The sequence below is a fragment of the Lytechinus variegatus genome, chromosome 14 (assembly GCF_018143015.1).
Source record: "Lytechinus variegatus isolate NC3 chromosome 14, Lvar_3.0, whole genome shotgun sequence".
Taxonomy (NCBI): Eukaryota; Metazoa; Echinodermata; class Echinoidea; order Temnopleuroida; family Toxopneustidae; genus Lytechinus; species Lytechinus variegatus.
In genome coordinates this window covers 20,322,341-20,347,400 of record NC_054753.1, presented here as the reverse complement: position 1 = coordinate 20,347,400, position 25,060 = coordinate 20,322,341, and the positions used below count along the sequence as shown (strand labels likewise).

At 36.5% G+C, this 25,060-nt stretch overlaps 1 pseudogene; it reads left to right on the top strand.

The window, feature by feature from the left end:
- The first annotated feature begins 10,729 nt into the window (after positions 1 to 10,729).
- On the top strand, positions 10,730 to 15,121 carry LOC121427732 (annotated as a pseudogene).
- Positions 15,122 to 25,060: the final 9,939 nt, after the last annotated feature.

The window sequence follows — 25,060 nt, the reverse complement described above, 5'->3', positions numbered from 1 at the left end:
TAAGTATCCGGATATCACACGACCGGTTTACAAGCACTCGGAAGTGAAACATACCACCACACACCACATCCCGACGCAAGGCCCGCCCGCGGCAGCGCGCCCTCGTCGACTTGCTCCAGATCGTCAGAGAATTGCCCAGGCAGAGTTTGAGCACATGCTTGAACTTGGCATTATCCGACAATCTGATAGCAACTGGTCAAGCCCATTGCACATGGTCCCCAAGAAAACGCCCGGGGATTGGCGTCCTTGTGGTGATTATCGCATGCTAAATGCTCGCACTGTTCCTGATCGATACCCTATTCCACACTTGCAAGATTTCTCCTCATCACTTGCAGGTAAGACAACTTTTTCAAAAATTGATCTTGTCAGGGCATATCATCAGATTCCGGTTGAGCCTAGCGATATCCACAAGACTGCCGTGACCACTCCATTTGGCCTCTTTGAATTCGTTCGGATGCCATTTGGACTTCGGAATGCAGCGCAGACATTCCAGCGATTGATGGACACCGTCACTCGTGGTCTCCCTTTTGTCTATGTTTATCTAGATGACATACTGGTAGCCAGTTCTTCTATAGATGAACATGAGACACACCTCCGCCAGCTCTTCGATCGCCTACAGGAGTATGGCATCATTGTCAACCCTTCGAAATGTCAGTTTGGCGCATCTTCACTGTCTTTTCTTGGGCATATGGTTGACGACACAGGAATTCGCCCACTTGGCGACAAAGTGAAGATCATTCGTGATTTTCCTCCTCCTACATCGCTCACCAAGCTTAGAGAATTCCTGGGGTTGATCAATTTCTATAGGCGATTCGTCCCACATTGTGCTGAGGTGCTACAACCTCTCACTGATCTGTTGAAAAACAGAACAAAAAAGAACATGCCAATTGATCTTGGAGAGAAAGAACTTCTCGCTTTCAATCACGTTAAAGAGTTATTGGCTGACGCTACTGTTCTTGTTCACCCTCGCACTGATGTTCCACTGTGCTTATTAGTGGATGCCTCTGATGTAGGCATCGGGGGAGCTATTCAACAACAGGTCGATGGGGTTTGGCAACCGCTTGCCTTTTTCTCGAAGAGGTTGCAGCCTGCCGAAACGAAGTACAGCACTTTTGGTCGGGAGTTGCTTGCAGCATATCTTGGTGTTAAGCACTTCCGCCATCTTCTTGAAGGTCGCGCATTCACAATCTTCACTGACCACAAGCCCCTCACTCACGCTCTAAAATCTAAACCGGATCGGCACTCGCCACGCGAAATCCGGCAACTTGATTTTATTTCTCAATATACTTCCAACATTCTTCACATTTCAGGTAAGGATAACACTGCAGCTGATGCTCTCTCTCGCCTGTATATAGATCGAGTGGATTCATCATCCATTATTGACTTTGCGGCCATCGCAAAAGACCAAGATGATGAAATTGAAGTACATGACTCGTCTCTCCAACTCAAACAGGTAACACTTCCTGGTTCCCTCACTACTATTCTATGTGATGTCTCAACTGGTACTGCCAGGCCTGTAGTTCCAGCCAAACATAGAAGAGCTATCTTTGATTCCCTTCATGGACTTTCTCATCCAGGAATCAGAGCTACTCAAAAGCTCATTACAGAGCGCTTTGTTTGGCCTAGCATCAACGCTGATGTCAGGAAATGGGCCAAAACATGCCTCGAGTGTCAAAAGTGTAAAGTACATCGGCACACCAAAGCACCACTTGGTACTTTCACTTCACCAGATGCACGCTTCTCCCATGTGCATATTGACCTCGTTGGCCCACTTCCTTCATCAGAAGGCAACTCTTACCTTCTTACTTGCGTTGATCGCTACACCAGGTGGCCAGAAGCTATCCCTATCCCGGACATCACCGCGGAGACGGTAGCACGCGCATTTGTGGCCAGATGGGTAGCGGTTTTTGGTGCACCTACTACCATCACAACGGACAGAGGTAGGCAATTTGAGTCGGCACTTTTTCTTGCACTCACCAACCTCCTTGGCACTAAACGCATCCGCACAACAGCATACCATCCTGCCGCAAATGGTTTAGTGGAGCGTTTTCATCGCCAACTTAAAGCCTCTCTCAAGGCTCATAACAAGATCCGTTGGACTGAGTCACTCCCTCTAGTCTTGCTGGGTATACGCACAGCAATCAAGGCGGACATTGGATGCTCTGCAGCAGAACTTGTGTTTGGGACTACAGTCACTCTACCTGCACAATTTGTAGCTCCTTCACTAATTGATTCTGCCGATGACCCATCTAACTATGCCCACAGACTAAAGAGAATGATGCGGGAATTACATCCCACTCCTGCTCGCAAACAAACTAAACCCATACAGGTACATCCTGAACTGCATTCCTCATCTCACATCTTTCTAAGAGATGATGCAGTTACAAAGCCACTGCAGCCCCCATATCGAGGGCCCTTCCGAGTCATCCGACGTACTGACAAGTATTTTACCATTGATTACAATGGTAAACACGAAAATGTCAGTGTCGACAGACTGAAACCGGCTTTCATCGAGCAGGATGCTACCACTCCTTCATTCCACCATAAAGATCCGCATGTTCAAGTTCATGAACAATCCCACTCCACTGACTTGACAGTGGATCCTAAAGATAAGCATATTCCTCCTGACATTCGTAGGACTCGTTCTGGTCGCCATGTCAGATTCCCTGCAAAATACGTTCAATATTTCGGAGATGGTTGAACATTTTCTCAACACTGCTGGTGTTTCCAGTTTTCATACTTTACTTTTTATATAGCCAAGTGCACTTTTCCTTTCCCTTGTCGATTTGTTACATTTTTATTCTGTACAAATCTAGGGGGGAGCTACTGTAGTGACTTGACTATTTCTTCATACTATTTTCATGTATATATCATACTATTTTCCTGTATATATTTTCATTCATATGTCAACATAAGTTTATAAGCCTATATTCTCTGTGTTTTTTCCATGTATTTTTCTCTTCTACATTCAATCTTGTTTGTGTCAAATGCAATGCACTACTACTGTATGCATATTTTCTGCCTAAATCTTACAAACAAACATCTTCCTTTCACTTTTACATAATGGACTTGGAGCAAGGCAACCTGGCATTAATATACCTGATTTATTGTTCTGGCCTTGCTCCCCACTGCACTCATACTGCATCACTACACAGATGCTCTTTCTTCTCTCTCTCTCACTCTCTCCTTTCAACTTGCTTTTTGTCTCTCTTTTGGGTGTGGTCTTTCATACCCCTTTTTGTGATGCTGGCAAAAACCAACTTGCCACTTTGCCACATCACCACTCTACTCTCTGTCTTCGCTCTGACAACATCTCAACGTCAGCTTGCTTTTGTGGAGCACATGCCCACCAGAGATCCTACAATTTACTCTTCTACAGATTTATTTTGCTTTCCTCTACTTAAATCACATCTCTTGAAGTCTGTTCTCTGCATTTAGTGAGGCCTTGCTACTTCGCGAATTATATACTTCTGCAACTGTGATTTCTACCCTCTATACTTTGCATTTCATATACTTTTGTAAATTGTAAATATATTTGGGACTTGTGCAATACTTGAGCGGCAACTGTCAGTGAGGTGATATCTATCTGCTCTGCCATCCTTTCCATCAGTTAAATCGTAGGCGTATATAAGGTAGGACACAATCTTTCCTTTTTTCCATTTACATAATTAGGAAATTGACAATCCCAATTTCCTAAAATACCATGTAGTATGGAAACTGACATGCTTTCATCCTGCTACAAATCTACTTTAACACGTGTCGATATAAATTTACTTACCATGTGATATCTTCATCCAATGATAAAATCAGTTAATGTGATAGAGATACGGTACAATTTAATTCGTAGAAAATGTGTTAATTGAAAAAAAGACTATGTGTTGCAGCCACAAGCTCGATAAAACGTGGAAATATTAACATTTAATTCAACATACAAGTGATAAATAAAATGAATCAATTAATGAATTGTAAAAATGCAAGTCATTTTGCACCAATTTTCCGATTATTGAATATACTATTCAGTCTGCAACAAACACAGGCCTATATATCGTGCTTATCATTGTAATTATCGAGTGATAGCAAAATTATCAACTTAAAACCCGAAATATAACTAAGCATTTATTGAAAATATAACAAAGTAATCAGCAAACGTAATTAAAAATAGATCAAGAGAATTACTATGATACATACTAATGAATATATTTACAGTGTAATAAGGGGTATAAACGTACCATAAGCAGAAAGAGTACACTCTACAGTATTAGACCATTTTGCTTTCACGTCATGCGAAGTATTCGTACCATCATACTCATGCCTATTCGCTATTTGCTATTCAGTTAAATTATCGTGGATGATGGACTGATAAGATGCTTTCTTTTTGACCGTCTAGAAGATTCTTCCATTTTATTTTTGATTATTAATCATGTAATCTTCTCCAAAAGGGAAAGAAGTACCAACCGCTTAAAACCATTTATTTGAGAAATGAAATATTTGCTGGTAAAAACTTTTTGTATAGGTATTGTTTCAGAATAGTCTTGAAAAAATTCCATTTTGATTTCCTTTCTTTTAAGAATGCAAACAAGACATCTCAAGAATAACATTGTTTTCAGTCTTTTAATTTGTCATAAGTCCCTCTGAATTTGAATGGATGCAATATAATGGTATTTTGTATATTAGTGAACAGAAGGAGATACGAATAGACACATATTCATTTTGTGAATAGATGCATGGAGATATAAACTTCATCTTAATCATTATATACAAGATCTCGAAGATCTCGCATGATGCTGCATATACACAATGTATTTACATGTATGTATACAATGTATAGTAAAATTACCAGACTTACACTATCTTTATATTATGGTATATGTAGATGCATTCTTAAGAATTGTTTATGTTGCAGTCATATTACACTACGGGCGCCTTACGGCGAGTCTAAATCAGCCGTTTTATCTAATTTTATTCAAACCACCATAATGTAGCTGGTAGAAAGAAAAATCTTAAGACGGTCGTTTTCGACTCGCTGTACTGCGGCCGTAGGGGGGAAATGTGACTTGCAGCATTAGCACAGAATTCATAATTAAACTTGAATTTTAAATCAAATGTTCCATTGTTATTCGACTCGTATATTCCAGTGGTTGGCGTATGTTCTAATGCACTCGTGTATCATACAATAATCACCTTGAGGATCGCCACAAAACCATGACTTTGACACCCATTTACAATTTTTTTAAAGATCATTTCTTCAATCTTTATCCCCATTTTGCATATAACGAAAACAAACCGGTGTCAAAACTAAGCCGCTCCTTTTTCGATATTCCGAATGGACTTTGAATCAAGTATGAATTGAAATAATTGACGAGGCTAAAATAAAAATAAATAAATAAAATAAAACTAGTTTTATTTTTTAGTACAAGCCCAAAATGCGGAATTCTTTTCGATTGCGAGTTTAGGATCATGACAACAGCCTTTCTTTAATAAAAAACCTGCTTAAAAAAACCTTTATACGATGATTCAAGAGACCTTTAACGTAGATGAACAACTCCAGGTCGATCTGTGGTTATTTTCTTTTAATAACATTTCATTGTATTTTGAATTTGATGTAAAAATGACTTTTTTCTTGTGTAAATATCACGATTTATATTTTAGAAATGCATGTTATCGAGTATGAAATTCTCTTGTATATATTTTTTTAGTACCTTTGGCAAGGCCTCTATCCACACTTTGCCACTCTCGACCCAGGTGCTAAATGGGTACCCGGTAGGATGTGAAAGTCATCGTATATCGCAAATACAATCGATACAGCCGCTTGAAATAATACTTTTTCCCTGATTGTTTCATTCACTTATTCAGGCCCATTTTTTTACAGCATACGGAAAAAGTAGTATAATAGCATGAAAATACAGAAATTAATATGTTATCGATAGGCTGACTGATTTATATTTGTAAAATTAATATTTGTAAATATATAAATCCGTTTAATTCAACATTATCAATAAATTTTAATGTTCGATCATTTCATTCGCTAACGTAGACTTCCATGTGTAGTAGAGTAGCTCTTTCAAAACAAAAGAGAAAAATGAAAACAAATGGATTTACGATGGCTTTATGAGATATAAAAACAACAAACGAGGGGAAGTCGACCGGGGGCCCGTATACACAAAGCTTAGCAATGGTCGTAGAACATTTTTCTACGATTGATTGCATTGACTATAATGTATCATCGATCGTTAAAATCAAGCGTGCGCTTAATTGCTAACCTTTGTGTTACTAGGCCCATTAGTTGCTTTCTAAAAGCTACCCAATCGCATTAACCCCGAAGTAGATCGAGCACATAATTATGGAGGTTTGTTATATCGTTTTTCTTTTAATTGAACCTATGTTTTTCTCAATATTCATTAAACTCTGAATATCATAAATTTGAATCGAGTCTGTTCAAACTTTGAATGCAAACTAGAAAGGATGAGAGAGAGAGCAATCAGAGAGAGTTAGGGGGAGAAGGGGAAGAGAAAGAGAGAGAGAGAGGGGGTAGAATATGGGAGGAGTGGATCAGGAGTACATGAGATGAAACCAGAGATAGAATCAAAGAGAAGAGAAGGATAAGGAGAGAAATCTTTAGAACTATCACAAATGAAAAATAAGTGAATAATTTATCTTAACGTCCCTGAACTGTCCCATAGGCGGATCCAGGGGGGGGGGCCCAAGGGGCCCGGGCCCCCCTATTGGCGGAGCAAAAAAAAAGAAAAAAAAGGGAAAAGAAAGGAAAAAAGAAAAGGAAGGGAAAAGAGAGAAAAGAAGAAAGGCAAACATAAGAGGAGGAACATGATTGAATAAAATAACATGAGGGGAAGACTTTGAAAATAATTTTTTGAAAAATCTATTTGTTAGGATATAAAATTTTCGCTCGCGCTTCGCGCTCTTATTGTCTTTTAGGGGATTTGCACATCTTGCTCAATATGGAGCTTGAAATATCAAACTTTGAAGTCAATATACAAAACATATTTCAGCTGGGAAATTGAACTTTCATTATTTGTTTGATTTACAAATTGATTTTAAAAAAGTGCTCTGTAAAATGTCTGTGTTACGGTCTGAATATTATCATTTTCTGCTTGCGCTGCGCGCTCGCAAAATTTGATTTGTCAGGTACCTATTATTTTCCTGTATTCCATAAAGTTCTCAAAAAGTTCCCTATTCAGGTCAGATTGTCAAAACGTATCAGCTAGCGCTGCAATGCACGCTAGCATTTTGATTAGTGAGTTATGTATATCCCAATATTAATTCTAAATCAAACTACTTTGATGACAGTTTATCAAAAATTTCGGCTTGCAATTTCCGCTCGCATTGATAGATATCATGCATCTTATGCATAATTCCAAAAGTGCTTTAAATTTCTAGTTTTCAGGAAATAATATTAACAGATTTCGCGCTCTCATGCTTAGAAAGAGAAATAGGAAGATAGTCATCATTTTCTTATGATGACATAATGCCCTTATAGAATGTCCCGGTCCTATGTAAAAACTCAAAGTAATAATAATAAAATACATCAGCTCTTTTTTAACTGTGATCCATCACAATTCACAATTTTCCCACAAAGTGTTTGCAATACAGAGCTTAAATTTACCCTTTAGATCGGAATATCATATATTTTTAGTTCGCGCTTTGCGCTCGCTTTATTGATTTTCATGATAAGAAAGGTACTTAGAATACCCAAATTCTAGGTCGAAATCTAAAACACACGTTAATTCAGATACGCAGATTGTTCTCTATTTAAATCATTGTGCAGTTTCAGATCACAATATCAAAAAGTGTCTGCTCGCGGATAAATAACTTATCCTTTTCATGATTTACAAAACATGAATAGAGTGTCCAGAATTTTTTCCGCTCGCACTTCGTGCTCGCATCAATAAAGTTTAGTTTATATACTTAGAGTCCTTTCAAGATTACAAAAAGTGCTTAGCATTTCCATTATTCAGGTAAAAAAGGTCAAAATTTTTCAGCTCGCGCTTCGCGCTCGCAATATTTGAATGTTGAAATATGTAACGTCTTCATGGCTAAATGCAAGCAGTCCATAACAGGTACAATTTCGACAGTTCAAAACGTATACAAAAATTTTCTGCTCGCGCTCTGCGCTCGCATTGTTAATGTATGGAAGATCCCCGCTTACTCATCCTTTTCATGATTTACAAAACTAATTGAATAGAGTGTCTTGTTCAGTAGGTCTAAATCTCGATTTTTTTTTGCTCACGCTTCGTGCTCGCATGTTCAATTATATACATATTCTGTTAAGTTACAAAACGTGCTAAGAATTTCCATTCCTTAGGTAAAAATGTCAAAAAATTTCGGCTCGCGCTTCGCGCTCGCAATTATTAACTTGCATACACATCTTTTTTTTTCAGGAAAACAAACATTTCCCAGAATGTTCACAATTTTAGGAAAAAGTACATAAGATTTCCAAAAAATTTAGCTCGCGCTTCGCGCTCGCATTATATAAATAAGGGTTATGGTATTATACATTTATGTTTCATAAGAATAAAGCTAAAAAGTGACCATTAGGACTACCCCTTCAAAGAAACAAAAAATCCCGGCAAAAATCATATTCGAGCGGCCGATCGGGGAAAATATGGCTGAAAAAAATTCCGGGCTCCCCCTATTGCCGAAGGCTGGATCCGCCCCTGCTGTCCCCCAACCGTTTCGATGATCTCTGCCTTAATGTCTCCATCAACGGTTGCGTAGGGTTATAGGGGAGGAATTATATAGACAGAACATCTTTAGAAACACCAGAAATGAAACATGAATAGAAGGATAAGGAGAGAAATCTTTAGAACTATCACAAATGAAAAATAACTGAATAATTTCTTAACGTGTCTTAACCGTGTCGATGATCTCTGCCTAAATGTCTCCATCAATGGTTGCGTAGGGTTATAGGAGAGGAAGATAGACAGAAAAATCTTAGAAACCAGAAATGAAACATGAATGAATAATTTCTCTTAAAAACAATATAAAGAAGAACATAAAATCACAATTACACAAAACAATATCAATCGATATACAGACTCAGAAATTAAAGATTAATATCTTTTTAACCGAATAAGATCTGTCTTACACATATATTGAATTATAAATGATATAGAAAAAGATCCCGCAATGAGTTACACAGAGATTACTCTAAAGATGGCAATTTGATCGTTTAAGTCACGTAATCTATGATTGAAATATCTTCTTGATAGAGAAATAGAGATTATACAACAGTGGAAATATCAAATCATACAGTCGGGGATTTTTGCACATGAAGACGAAAATTATATGAAAAAATGCTCATTTTCATTTTTACACAATAAGATTCCTAAATGAGTACAGATTACTGGGTTGCGGGCCCAAAATCTGAAACCATGTCTCCAAGCAATTAATAATTGAAGTTGATATGAAAAGGAAAGTATTTAAGAACTATATGGTCCTCTTCAAGGGGGGGGGGTGCTAGGAACCTGGAATTTAATATTTAAACGTTGCCTGCATGAAATGAGGGGATTAGGCAACGGGAGGTGGGGGGGTACTGGTTGGTGATTGAATAAAGGGGATAATGATATCCCTTGGGATCTGCTGCCGTAGCAAGGAAAGGGGGCCGAAAGAAATTACCAGTCCTTCCATTATTATGTGACTACCCTACGGCCTATTAATCTACAAGTAACTCCCTTTGAAATGTGAGGAAAACGTAAATAAGCTCCTACATATCACGCTATGTGTTTTAAAGATTAATTAGATTATAGCTTTCTTTGAATCTGTCATTTTTAATAGGTAAATGATTCTTTAAATCTACCCTTTTTTCTCATTGAAACTATATATTAAAGAACCTTTCAACCAAAACAATCATTTTAAAAGATCTTCTTTTCCAGGTATTATCACGCGACTAATTTTCCAGATCACATTCTACATTGAAATTTTGTTTGGTTTCAAATACAAATCAAAGCGCCAATACTCTTAAAACAAATCAGTCAAATTGACTAGACCAGTAGTTAGCTGGGTGCAACTGATATGGCAATCACTGATAGTCACGTTTTTAGAGTGCAGTATCCAACACTACGATCCAAGTAAGTCCACAGTAAAAACTTTTGGGTTTCTTAATAAAAGACTGTTTACTATATTACTATATGAATCTCACAGTAGTTGTTAAACCTTTTAAAGAAACATGCTTGATTTATTAATGTTGTTTCAGACTTTAAACAACGTTTAAACAACTCCTGTAAAGTTGATTTAGCAAAACAGCGCGGTATATGTATACTTGTTTAAAACAGCTTCTTGGCTGTGTTGCTTCAGTCAAACAATGCCAAGACCAGCACGGATCGATAAATCTCGAATAATTAGATAATCAGTTGAAAATAGGAATATCTGCATTCTGGCTAATCAACCTTTGTAATAGATAAAACTGACAAGAGTTTGTAGTGCAAGAACAATTCCGATGACATAGTCATCAGGTAGTCACATGGAGTCAGCACCATACATGCTATTGATATATAATTATCATACCCACTTCTATTTTTAGGAAGTTTATACTGCGCAGCAGTGTGCTTTTACCTTTGATTGTAATCCAAAAGTAATACGAGGCTTTTGGATTAATGTGTACTAAATATATATAAGCGGAATGAAAAAAAAATCCCTCTTTCGATGAAATTATGCATACTTAACGCTGCCAAGTTCAAAGGTAGGTGGGAATACCCAGTTCTATTAATAGAAAGTTCCTACTTCAATTCACAGTAGTGTGCTTTTACAATTGCAGCACTACGAATGATTTGTATCGAAATGCACTGTTGGCTTCGTTGTAATGTGATAGTTCTTGTGGTTGGATTTAATTAGATCTCTTTATTTAGCGATGGCTGAGAAGTGTGGATCAGAGAAAGCATCAAGCTCTTCACCGAACCTGATATGTCCATTATGTCTTGATATATTTGTCGAGGCAACAATCCTGACTTCATGTGGACACACATTTTGTAGGCGATGCCTCAAGAAATACGATCTAACCCACCAGGACCTTGATCACATGGTCTGTCCTCTCTGCAGGGAGATCACCAAGTTGTCCGCCAACCGTGTCGATGATCTCCGCCTCAATGTCTCCATCAACGGATGCGTAGACGATTACCACGCCAAGTGTGGAGGGATGAATGCTGTCCTCGAGATGTGCCAGAAATGCACCGCTTGCAAGTCTCTGAAAGACGCTGTATCATTCTGCAAAACATGTAATTGTTATATGTGTGATGAGTGCTTACATTGTCATAAACATCTTACCGCGTTGTTTGACGGTCATGAGATCGTATCCATGGATGATGTCATCGAAGGAAAGGTCAGCATTGGTCATTTATTCGAGAAGTGTTCCATCCACAAACCAGAGAACAAAGATATGTTTTGTGAGGATTGTAAGGTCCACGTGTGTCACAAGTGTGTACTTGTTGGTCATAAAGCTCATGAAATCAAGAACCAGGTTGACTTTGAGCAGGAGTTGCGACGGAAGGTAAATTTATTCATAATTATCACAGTATAAACGCTGGTAATAATTACTGTATATACATCGCTGTTTACTATGTAAACCTTACAGTTGTTGTTAAGAATTTGAAACAACAATGCTTGATTTTAATTGAGAATAAAAAATCAGACTTAGCTGTTTGATTTATATAAAAGAACTATTTAAACAAGTAATGTGAGGCAGTGGCGTAGCTACGGGGGGGGGGGGGGCTGGGGGCACGTGCCCCCCCCCCCCCAGGTGCCCCCCGAAAAAAAATTGGCAGAGCAAAAAAAAAAGAGGGAGAAAGAAGAAAAAAAAGGAAAAGAAGAAGACAGAAGAAAACAAAAGAAGAGGAAAAATAAGAGGAGGAAGACGAGTGAATAAATTAATGTGAGGGGAAAACTTGCAAAAAAAAATCTATCATGTTACTCTATAAAATTTTTGCTTGCGCTTCGCGCCAGAATTGCCTGTTCAATGAGATTCATATCTTGCTCAATAGGCTGATATGGAGCAAGTTTTGACGTCAATATACAAAACATATTTTAGCTCGGACATCGAGCTTTCATTATTTTTTTTTCATTTACAAATTTAAGTGCTCTGTAAAATGTCCGTTTTATGGTCTACATATCAGCATTTTAAGCTCACTCTGCGTGGTCACATTGTTTGATTTGCCAAGTCAATATTGTCATCGTGTATTCCATAATGTTCCATAAACAAATGTATTCAGAATGCCCAGATTCTAGGTCTAAATCTAAAACATGCGCAATAGCCTGCATGCATGTTCTTTATTCAAAATTTGCTTAAATTATCCAGTTTCACATCAGAATATCAATAATTGTCAGCTCACGCTTCACGATCGCATTACTAATTATACCCAATTAACTACATAACTTTTAGGTCTAAAATCTCAATTTTCTTCCTCTCGCGCTTCGCGCTCGCATCAATTGTTTAGTTACATACCAATCCCATTTATTTATACAAAAAGTGCTTAGAATAACCATTTTTTAGGTCAGAATGTCAAAAAAGTTTGCTCGCGCTTCGCGCTCGCATTATTGAAATATATACCGTCTTCTTGGGTAACTGTAAGCAGTCCTTAACCGGGTCCCTTTTCGATAATGCTTGAACAGTTAATACAAATATCTGCTCGTGCTTGGCGTTCGCAGTAACCATCTAGTTACAAACGAATTTTGTTTAGGATCACACATAACTTTGCCCAGAATATTAAATTTTCAGGAAAAAATACATGAAAGTAAAAAAAAAATCGCTCGCGCTTCGCGCTCGCACTTTTTATAAGGCTTATGAGATTATTTCATGTTAATGTTGTTTTATAAGAATAAAATTAAGAAGTGACTGATCGGGGAAAATATAGGTGAAGATAATTTTGGGCCCCGTCCGGACGCGTCCCCTATTAGCGAAAGTCGGATCCACCCTTGTGACACATACACACACTTTGGAAAAAAATGGCCGGTGCCCCCCCCCTGAAAAAGCAAGGACCCCCCCCAGGAAAAAAATCCTAGCTACGCCACTGATGTGAGGTTAACCAGCTTGTGCAAAAATGTAGGCAACATTTTGGGCAAAAAAGACCAAAATCACTGGGCAACATACTATCCATACTACTATTGGTTAAAATATTCCAAGTTGGGTAATAAAAACTAATAATTGGGTAATAACTTTGCTCAATTGGACAATAACTGCCCAGAATATATAAGCATGCATATATTTATTTTTTACAAACATTACCCAACACAGTGGACAGTATGTTGCCCAACATTTTAAGTGTGTATAATAGGTAGATTTAACATGGTTATAAATACTGAGGGCGATCATTGAGCAGAACATGATGAAAATTAAATGATTAAAGAATTAAAATTTTAAGAATTAAAAATTAAAGAATGAACACCAAAGATCATACCACTTTTAATAATGATTATGATTGTGATGACAATAATGATGATAATCAAAATATCAAGATATATAGGATATTAAGAACAGTAATAGTAAAATACCAGTAATACTAGTAAAAAAAAAAAAAAAATGATTTAAAAATAAAAATATAGTTGGTCTTGAATACAGATTGACAATGATATATAATAATTTGTAATACCATCATCAGCATCCAAAATGTTGTTGCATTTAATTTTGTTATTCATTCTTTATGTTGAACAGCATTAATGATTATTATCGGTATTGTTTCAATGACAAACAATTTTGTAAGTATATGCTGTCTCTCTTCAAGCTTATTCAAATTGTCGTGTGACATTCTGTATGACTTATCTTTGTTTTGTAGTATTATCATTTGTTATATTCACCTTCATGGAATATTTCCAGATCTAACTCACTGTTTTTATCACTTTCAATTCGTAGGTGACAGACCTTGCTCAACGATGTGCTGACAAGAAAGCAGAGCTGGAGAAGAACATTCAGAACATAGAAATACAACGTCATGAGGTACACACTGCAGTGCAGACACTACTAGATAATGTCAGGCAAGCCTACAGCATCAAGGCCAAGGAGCTGGAAGAAAATCTTCGAAATCTTACCGAGCAAATATATTCCTTAGAACGTAGTTTTGATGACGACCTCAACGTCTTGAAGTCAAAAGATCGACAGAGGATCAAGAGTATTTGTAGTTCAATTACTTTGGTAGATAATGACAGACTGGGTCATCTTGAGACAGACACTCTATCTGCTCATATCTTGCTCTGTGAGGAGCTGGATGCCATGCTGAAGGAGGTTACTGATGATCACACTTCTGCGGAAGCTATTAAGAAGAAAGCACAGGAGAAGAGGTTCAAACCAGCAGATGATACTCAGCTTGACCTCGGAGTATTTCAGGATCAGATCCCAAGATGGATGTCATTCAGTGTGTTGATCTACGGGAATGGATGCTCGGTATGACAAGGTACTCCAATAGCTCTGTCGCTATCGTGTATGGGGATTATGCACAAGGTATTGATATCATTGATTCAAATGGTGGTAAGCAGCGATATAGTAACATATTAGCCTTAAATGACATGAAATGTTATGGTCTGATTTTGCAACGGGACGGGGCGTTATGCGTGTCTACTGGTACTACAGAAGCCTACATCTACTCTCCCCTTGGCTCCAGGAAAGCAACGATCCACGTGAGAAACAATGGAAATTTTCTCAGAGTTAACAGGAGTCCAACAGATGAAATCATCATTACTAACTATGGAAACAAGTCTATATCTATGACCCGACGGGATCCACTCTTAAACACACTGTTCAAACAAAGCGCAAAACGGAGCAGGCATCTACCACCAGGACGGTTTGATCGTCACGAGTTCATGTTGGGTCAATCCAAGCGTGGTGACGGTCTATGACAGGGATGGGAATGCTGGTGAGTCTCTACAAGCTCCACGGGATGTCTACCTGTATGCTGCCGTGGATGAGCAGGACAGGGTGTATGCAGCGAGTGTTGATAGGAAGAATAGTAGCGTCGTGATCAGGCTCTATGATCTTGATGGTCTGAACCTGATAGAAAGAGTTGAATTCAATGCACTTGATATGACATTGGGTAGGAGTTCGTGTTACTTGGTTTCCCTCTCCCCAAACATGCTCGTCTTTGCTTGTTGGGATAAGTTATATTTCATCAAGGTATCACTGTAATCCAGATTGTCTCACATCGTATAGCATCACAGCCCAATATTGTGTTAGATGCATTCACCGAGCTATCCTGATTTACCTCCATGGTTCCATATTCTATTGTTTATCATAATTTAATGAAATCTCTTTTCAATGGTAGGATCCATCATGTGACATTCTTAGGAGTATACAAACTAGTCACGCATGCTATAGAACTATCAGTAAAATTCCTTTAAAAATGGGTTCTCCTGGCTTAAAATAGTAAAATCAGAATATACATTATGACATACTCCATAGCATAAAATGGCAAAACGCTGAAAATTTCATCAAAATCTGATAAAACAACTAATTAATTTGTAAGTTTAGCGATATTTTGTGAAAACAGCTATGACCAGTGATAAGTGGGCTCATGATGTATGGTCCCAACTTTCCCTTTTCTTATTTCATTATAGGACATCACAATGCATTGTGTATAAAATTTGTTTCAACAATGATGATATTACAAATCAAAGCAGTAACCAATTTTATAAGAGTGTCACCAAGGTAACGCAATGCTTATAAATTTCCTTGTCAAATTTTGATCAGGTTTTCAGTGTTTGTTTGTCCCTCTCAGTCTGAGTACCCCTTCATTATTGTATTGATCTAAAACTCCTCAAAAAAGTTTGTAAATCTGACTTTGATCGATAATCCCTCCTCGGTTTTAATGAATATCAATGTGTAATTAATAGCAATAAATAGAACATTTGATTCTCCTTAAAATGATACCCTACATGATATGATTATGGTTCATATGGAGGTGCAGTGCCTTGAAATATGGGGGCAAGGTCAAAATTCAAAATTTGCAGGTAGATTTAACATGGTTTATAAATACTGAGGGCGGTCATTGAGCAGAAAATGATGAAATCTAATTAATTGATAAGAATTAACACCAAAGATCATACCACTTTTAATAATGATTTTGATTGTGATGACGATGATAATAATGATAATCACAATATCAAGACATATAAGATATTCAGAACAGTAATAGTAAAAAATGATAATATTGATAATAATGAAATATCAATGACAAAAATAATGATAATAATACTACTACTAATGATAAGACGAATAATGATAGCTATAATAATGATATAATGAATAAGAATATATACATCAATATTGATTAACAAAATAAAAATATAGATGGTGTTGAATACAGATTGACAATGATATATAATAATTTGTAATACCATCATCAGCATCTAAAATGTTGCTGCATTTAATTTTATTTATTCTTTATGTTGAACAGCATTAATGATTATTATCGGTATTGTTTCAATGTGACAAACAATTTTGTAATTATATGCTGTCTCTCTTCAAGCTTATTCAGATTGTCGTACGTCATTCTGTATGATTTCTTTGTTTTAGAGTATTAGCATTTGTTATATTCACCTTTATGGAATATTTCCAGATTTAACTCACTGTTTTTATCACATTCTATACGTAGGTAACAGACCTTGCTCAACGATGTGCTGACAAGAAAGCAGAGCTAGAGAAGAACATTCAGAACATAGAAATACAACGTCATGAGGTACACACTGCAGTGCAGACACTACTAGATGATGTCAAGCAAGCCTACAACATCAAGGCCAAGGAACTGGAAGAAAATCTTCGAAATCTCACCGAGCAGATAAATGCCTTAGAACATAGTTTTGATGACGAACTCGACGTATTGAAGTCAAAAGATCGACAGAGGATCAAGAGTATTTGTAGTTCAGTTACTTTGGTAGATAATGACAGATTGGGTCATCTTGAGACAGACACTCTATCTGCTCATGTCTTGCTCTGTGAAGAGCTGGATGCTATGCTGAAGGAGGTTACTGATCACACTTCTGCGGAAGCTATTACGAAGAAAGCACAGGAGAAGAGGTTCAAACCAGCAGATGATACTCGTCTTGACCTCGGGAGCATCTCAGGATCAGATCCCAAGATGGAAGTCATTCAGTGTGTTGATCTACGGGGAGGGATGCACGGTATGACAAGGCACTCCCATAGCACTGTCATGACTGTCGCTATCGGGTATGGGTGGAATGCACAAGGTATTGATATCATTGATTCAAATGGTGGAAAGCAGCGATATAGAAACACACCCTTAAATGACATCAATTGTTATGATCTGGTTTTGCAACGGGACGGGGCGTTTTGCGTGTCCACTGGTAGAACAGAAGCCCACATCTACTCTCGCCTTGGCTCTAGGAAAGCAACAATCCACGTGAGAGACAGTCAATATCTTCTCAGAGTTAACAGTAGTCCATCAGATGAAATCATCATTACTAACTATGGAAAACAAGTCTATATCTATGACCCGACAGGATCCACTCTTAAACACACCGTGCAAACAAAGCACGATACGTATCAGGCATCTATCACCGGGTCGGGTTTAATCGTCACGAGTTCATGTTTTGCCGATCCAAGCGTGGTGACGGTCTATGACAGGGATGGGAATGCTGGTGAGTCTCTACAAGCTCCAGAGTGTGTCTACCTGTATGCTGCCGTGGATGAGCAGGACAGGGTGTATGTAGCGAGTGTTGATATGGAAAATAGTAGCGTCCTGATCAGGCTCTATGATCTTGATGGTCTGAACCTGAAGGAAAGAGTTGAATTCAATGCACTTGATATGACATTGGATACTTGGTGGTGTTACTTGGTTTCCCTCTCCCCAGACATGCTCGCCTTTGCTTGTTGCGAGAAGTTATATTTCATGAAGGTATCACTGTAATCTACGTTATATCATACCATGTAGTATGGAAACTGACATGCTTTCATCCTGCTACAAATCTACTTTAACACGTGTCGATATAAATTTACTTACCATGTGATATCTTCATCCAATGATAAAATCAGTTAATGTGATAGAGATACGGTACAATTTAATTCGTAGAAAATGTGTTAATTAAAAAAGACTATGTGTTGCAGCCACAAGCTTGATAAAACGTGGAAATTTGAACATTTAATTCAACATACAAGTGATAAATAAAATGAATCAATCAATGAAGTGTAAAAATGCACGTCATTTTGCACCAATTTTACGAGTATTGAATATACTATTCAGTCTGCAACAAACATAGGGCGATCGTGATTATCATTGTAATTATCAAGTGATAGCAAAATTACTAACTAAAAAAACCAAGATATAACTAAGCATTAATTGAAAATATAACAAAGTAATCAGCAAACGTTATTAAACATATATCAAGAGAATTACTATGATACATACTAATCATGCTAATGAATATATTTACTGTGCATAAGGGGTATAAACGCACCATAAGCAGAAAGATTACACTCTACAGTATTAGACCATTTTGCTTTCACATCATGCGAAGTTTTCGTAGCATCATATTCATGCATGATCGCTATTTGTATATTATTCAGTTAAATCATCGTGGATGATGGAATGATAAGATGCTTTCTTTTTGACCGTCTAGAAGATTCTTGCATTTTTTTTTCTTATTATGTAATCTTCTCCAAAAGGGAAAGATGTACCAACCGCTTAAAACCATTTATTTGAAAAATGAAATATTTGCTGGTAAAAACTTTTTGTATAGGTATTGTTTCAGAATAGTCTTGAAAATATTCCATTTTGATTTCCTTTCTTTTAAGAATGCAAACAAGACATCTCAAGAATAACATTGTTTTCAGTCTTCTTTGAAATTGTCATAAGTCCCTCTGAATATGAATGAAAGCAATATAATGGTATTTTGTATATTAGTGAACAGAAGGAGATATGAATAGACACATTCATTTTGTGAATAGATACATTTAGATATAAATGTCTTAATTAATCTTAATTATTATATGCAAGATATCGAAGATCATAATACTGCATATACGAAATGTATTTAGGTATATAATACCAGGCTTACAATATCTCTATATTATGGTACAGAGAAGTTTAAGATGTTGCAGTCACATTTCCACCTATAACGGCCGCCGTACGGCGAGTCGAAAACAGCCGTTTTATCTAATTTTATATTTAAATCACAGTTGGTACAAACAATGTTAAAACGGTTGTTTTTGACTCGCGGTACGGCGGCCGTTAGAAAAAAAATCATACAAACAGAATTCCTGATTTAACTTGAATTTTGCATCAAATATTCCATTGTTATTCGACTCGTATATTCCAGTGGTTGGCGTATGTTCTAATGCACTCGTGTATCATACAATAATCACCATGAGGACCGCCACAAAACCATGACTTTGACACCCATTTTTTAAAGATCATTTCTGCAATCTTTATCCCATTTTTGCATATAACGAAAACAAACCGGTGTCAAAAACTAAACCACTTTTTTTTCGATATTTCCGAATGGACTTTAAATCAAGTATGAATTAAAATATATTGACCAGGCTAAAATAGAAATAAAAGAATAAAACAAAACTAGTTTTATTTTTAGTACGAGCCCAAAATGCGGAATTCTTTTCGATTGCGAGTTTATAATAATGACAACAGCCTTTCTTTAAAAACGTCCTTAAAAACCCTTTTACGATGATTCAAGAGACCTTTAACGTAGATGGACAACTCCAGGTCGATCTATGGTTATTTTAATTTAATAACATTTCATTGTACTTCGAATTTGATGTAAAAATGACTTTTTCTTTTGTAAATATCACGATTTATATTTTAGAAATGCATGCTATCGTGTTACTGCTCTCTCAGAGGTTATTCTATGAGATTCTCTTGTATATAGTTTTTAAGTACCTTGTTTAGAACGATTCTGTTTATCACGGGTGTCGATTTGTGTTGTGAATCTTTAATTTGTTCAAGGGGGGTGGCCTATTCCCCCAATTGAAGAGTATGACGTCACGGATCGACTCCAGTGCTGTTTATCCAAAGGGAAAGAGTACTTTAAAAGTAAATTAATGAAAAAATATAGTGTGGAGGAGCCTTGGTGTAGTTGTTCTGACTCTCGCCTTGTAAACAGTAAACAGAGGGATGTGTGTGCGAATTCCACCGCTGTCTGGCTTATATCCACACTTTGCCACACTCGACCCAGTTGCTATTAATGGGTACCCGGTAGGATGTGAAAGTCATTGTAGCTTGTCCAATACTATGTGCGCCTCACAGGCGAGTGACTGGAATAATCCCCAGGGAGTAGAGGATATGCACGCAGTTTTTGCGGAATGACTGAACGAATCCGATGACTGGGTTATATACGTTTAGACATGTCGTTCTGATGTATCAAGCACTATATAAAAGCGGATTATTATCATTATTACAATTATAGTTTTATAATTTCGGTAAGGTTTGTATTATTTTAAAACATGTTTCCTGACGCCATGAATGAATCACTATTAGTGACTATGCGTAGCTATGAGATGAAATTATTTTTAATGTATAACCATGACATCAGACCCCGTAATACAAGTTTGAAAGAACAATCCTGATTGGTTCCTATTCAGTCTATCGAGCAAAATATGCTTGCAACGACGATCCTGATTGGCTATTTCATTTAGCGATTAATCGCTAACCTTTGTGTTATATAGTTAGTTCAACATGACAAAAAAAGAGCAAATGGGCCTCATGTTTTGAAATGCACTTCTGGGGCCTGTAACATGAACCTCAACAAGCATCTTAGATGAATATCTCTACGATTGATTGAATTGACTACAATGTACAATTAATCACGAATACCAAGCAAACGATCAATCGCTAACCTAAATGTTACGGGACCATCGTATACTTTAAAGGGAATGGTATAGGTATCGATTGTTACCAACTATCTAATATAAAAATAAAGAAAAATCTTATATTTTGATATGCTGACTGTAGAATAAATCCTTTGGTTTATACTTTAATCAAGAATCTCCATAACAGATGAAAGGGGCCTCAAGCTGCAAATCATATTACATTATACAAAGGCTACATTTTGATATTCGATTGTTTTTTCTGTTAGGCCTATATGTATTAGAATGCATATTATATATCAAAGCAAACGAGACAACAAATGGATATCCGATTATTTTATGAGATATGTAAACGGTGAAGATAGAAAACGAGGGAAAATTATTCCGAGAGGACAATCTTAGAGTTTACTATCTAAAAATGCATATTTGATTAAAATTGAAGTATATATATCGAGCACATACCGATTATTCCTTTTGAATTGAATCTATGGATTTCTCTTTTCATTAAATTGTATATATGATCAATTGAATCAAGTCTGGTCAAACTTTGAACCAGTGTTGTAGTCAAGGCTCAAACCTCCAAGGCCAAGGCTAAGGCCAAGGCTTTAATACCCAAGGCCAAGGCTTCAATACCCAAGGCTGAGGCCAAGGCATGGAAACCCAAGGCCAAGGCCAAGGCCTGAAAACCTCAAGGCCAAGGCCAAGGCCAAGGCATTTCAAACTTACGATATACAGAACAATGAGCTAACAATGCTTAGGCCGCTAGACATCACACATGGCAAAAATGTATGTGAGCGAGCGGACTGAGGGAATAAAGAATTTCACCCTTGTACATTTAAACAATAATAATTTCATGATAGATTTAGACATAATATATTACATATAATATTTTTTTTTTTTTGGGGGGGGGGGTTGGTTCAGAGCCAAAAAGGCACTTATATACCAAAATGGGAATTTTTGGTGCTAACAGATACATGTATTTTCAAAAATGAGTTTATCAACTGCGTGAAGTAGTTGTTTGTTTTGTAGAAATTAAGTTGAGCAAAGCCTTTTTAAATTTATTTCTTATTGATAAGATAGATATTTTGATTTAGGTTTACTTCTCAGCGAGAAAGTGTAGCGAGCAAGCAATTTTGAAAAGAAAATCAATTCTGAAGTTGTAAAACTCGATTTTTGGTCAATTATGGAGTTAATGACTGTTAATCACTAAATCACTGTGCGTGATGTTGCCGGTACGAACCACGATCTCAAACTTCTGGACATGTGAAATAAGACATGAAAATTTAATATTCTGAGCTGTTTTTTTAATCATGAAAAAGATGCGTATCTAATTAAAGAAATAATGCTAGATAATGTACAGATCAGAAAAGGAAGCATTTAATGACTGCATTTTTAATAGGATACATAACTCACCAATCAAAGTAAAGTGAGCGCAAAGTGCGAGCTAAAAAAAATTGTGATATTCCAACCTGAAAACTGACATTCTAAGCATTTTTGTGTGTAAACAGGAATAGAATGAGTACAATTATTGATGCGAGTGCAGAAGGCGAGCCAAAAATTTGTGATATTCAAACCAGAAAACACCATTCTATACATTTTTGTAACCATGAACAGGATTACATGTAGTACTGTACTAAACAATAACTGATGTAAGCATGGTACAAAATTTGTGATTTTCAAACCTAAAATAAAATGTATTATTTTTACTATTAAAGAAGGTATTTCTTTTTGAAAGGGCAAAATCATTCTGAAAAAAAGAAGGCATTTTTTACTTTGGAAAAAGAGACATTTTTTCCTACAGGATTTTTTTTTTTTTTTTGGGGGGGGGGACAAGAGAGCACAGAGCGCAAGCTGAAATTTTCAAATGCTGACTTGAAAATGTGTCATTTTTAGGATTCTTGCCAGTTTTCATGTTTTTTCTGCTTACAAACACTTAATTCAATTCTCATTTTTTGTATCTTCTACACCTATTTTACTTTAAAAAAAAGAATAAAGATACTTACAAAATAAAGTTATATTCAAAAGGATACAGAATAAATGGGGTGCACCCCATACCCTTAGTTGGGGGGGGGGGGGTAAATCTTGATTATATTCTGAAACATTAAATTATTAATAATTATTAATAACATTAATAATTATTAATTATATATCATTATTTTAATTAATCATTATTTCTTGAACCCACATTGACACAAAAACAAATACGTTATTTCATTGAATTTTTTTCCCTTTGTTTTGTCAATCTGAGACACTAGACCCAAAACAAAATGTATACAATTTAGAAAAGATGTACTGCCTATCATTCTTAACTAATTCTGCAGTATGATCTGCCTAACCAGCCACCCCATCTTTCTTATGCCCTTACATGTTTCTCCTTACAATTTAGAAAAGATATGCTGCCTATCATTAACTAATTTTGCAGTATTTTCTGCCTAACCAGCCACGCCCAGTTTCTTATCCCCTTACATATTTCTCTCCCTTATCCTCTCTCTCTCTCTTCCCATTCCTCTATCTCGTCTGTTTAAAAATATATCGGACCCCCCAAAAAAAATGAGAGAGAGAGAAAGAAGTTCCACCACCAAGAATAAACTTAAATTAGGGGGATAAAGGAAAGGAAAATGTGGAGTAAATTTGTTATTATTTTCTAAACATACTGTCACAATCTTTCAAAAAAGCTTTTTTATAGCAAGAGGGTGACAAATTTTGTTCGCTCGCTCGCTTCAATCGCTTTCATTTTTTTGGCAGAAATTTTGTTTTATATGCCATGCTTGGCCCCTCTAAATTTTTGGCTCATCATGCCATTGACATAGCCAATTTGGATATAACAAAATTAAAGTCTGTGTTCAAGTTTTCCAAATCTTTTCAGAATATAATTAAGACTTAAATCATTCTTGTTGGCTAAAGAAAATAATACAAGGAAAATCCTAATGGAATAGAAATCAACCTTGTTATAAATCATTCCTTAGAGTTAGCTATGTTTAAACTTTAAAGTATGAAAGTTGTTGTCAAAATTGTAGTCAGATCTGTCAGAATTATTCCTTTCATCAAAGCACTATAATCTTGATCATAATCATTACTGTCATTATTATCATTATTATTAATATTGTCATTATCATCATTAGTCATGATTACAACACATTACCAATTAAACTTTATTTTTCATCACTGCTGTTTTCTTTGTTACAATGTGATGATAATTCTTAATAATGATGATTTAAGAATTACAATCGATGACACAGCTAGTGCACTTACTGCTGTTGTTACTGTGACTGATGACTGGTAGTTTTGACCATTAGAGTGTCATTAAATATACAGAACAAATTGAAACATTTATAATTACTTATATAAAACAAATGAAAGTACAAAATACAAAATGCCTTGAAAAAGCCTTGAAAAAGCCTTGAAAATGCCTTGAAAATGCCTTGAAATTTCAAGGCTCAAAATCCTCAAGGCCAAGGCCAAGGCCCTCTCAAGGCCAAGGCTTGAATGTTCAAGGTCAAGGCTTTGAAAAAATAGGCCTTAAGGCGCCTTAAGGCCAAGGCCGAGCATCAAGGCACTACAACACTGCTTTGAACATGTTGAATACTAACTAAATAGAACGAGGAGGGGGGGGGGGGGTAGTCGGTGAGAGAGAGAAAGGGAGTGAGAAGATGATTTACTTAAAAACGAAGAACTGCTTATCACTAATTTCGGTAAAAAAAAGCACCAAACTTATACATGTACATGTATATTTAACACTACCAAATTCTGGTAGAATAATTTTAACAGATAATCACCGAGACACCAACATCAATTCTAAGAGTTTCTATAAAAAAAGTTGAGGAAGGGGGGATGTCATCTCGAATACATTTTTATTTTGTGAATTGCTAATGTGATGGTAATGATTATGATAGATGATGTGATGATGATGATGTTGATGATGGTGATGTTGATGATGGTGATGTTGATGATGTTGATGGTGATGATGATGATGAGGATGATGATAATGGTAATGATGATGATGATGATAATGGTAATGATGATGATGATGATGATAATGTTGATGATGATGATGATGATAATGGTAATGATGATGATGATGATGATGATGATAATGATAATGTGATGGCAATGATGACGATATTATGACGATGATGGTGATGATAGTGATGAAGATGATGATGATCGTATGATAGATGATGATGGTGATGAAGACTATTCAAATGATGGTAGTCGTCATGGTCGTGGTGGTGATGGGGGTGGTGGTGATGATGACTATGATAATGACAATGGTGGCGGCGGTAGTGGTGGTGG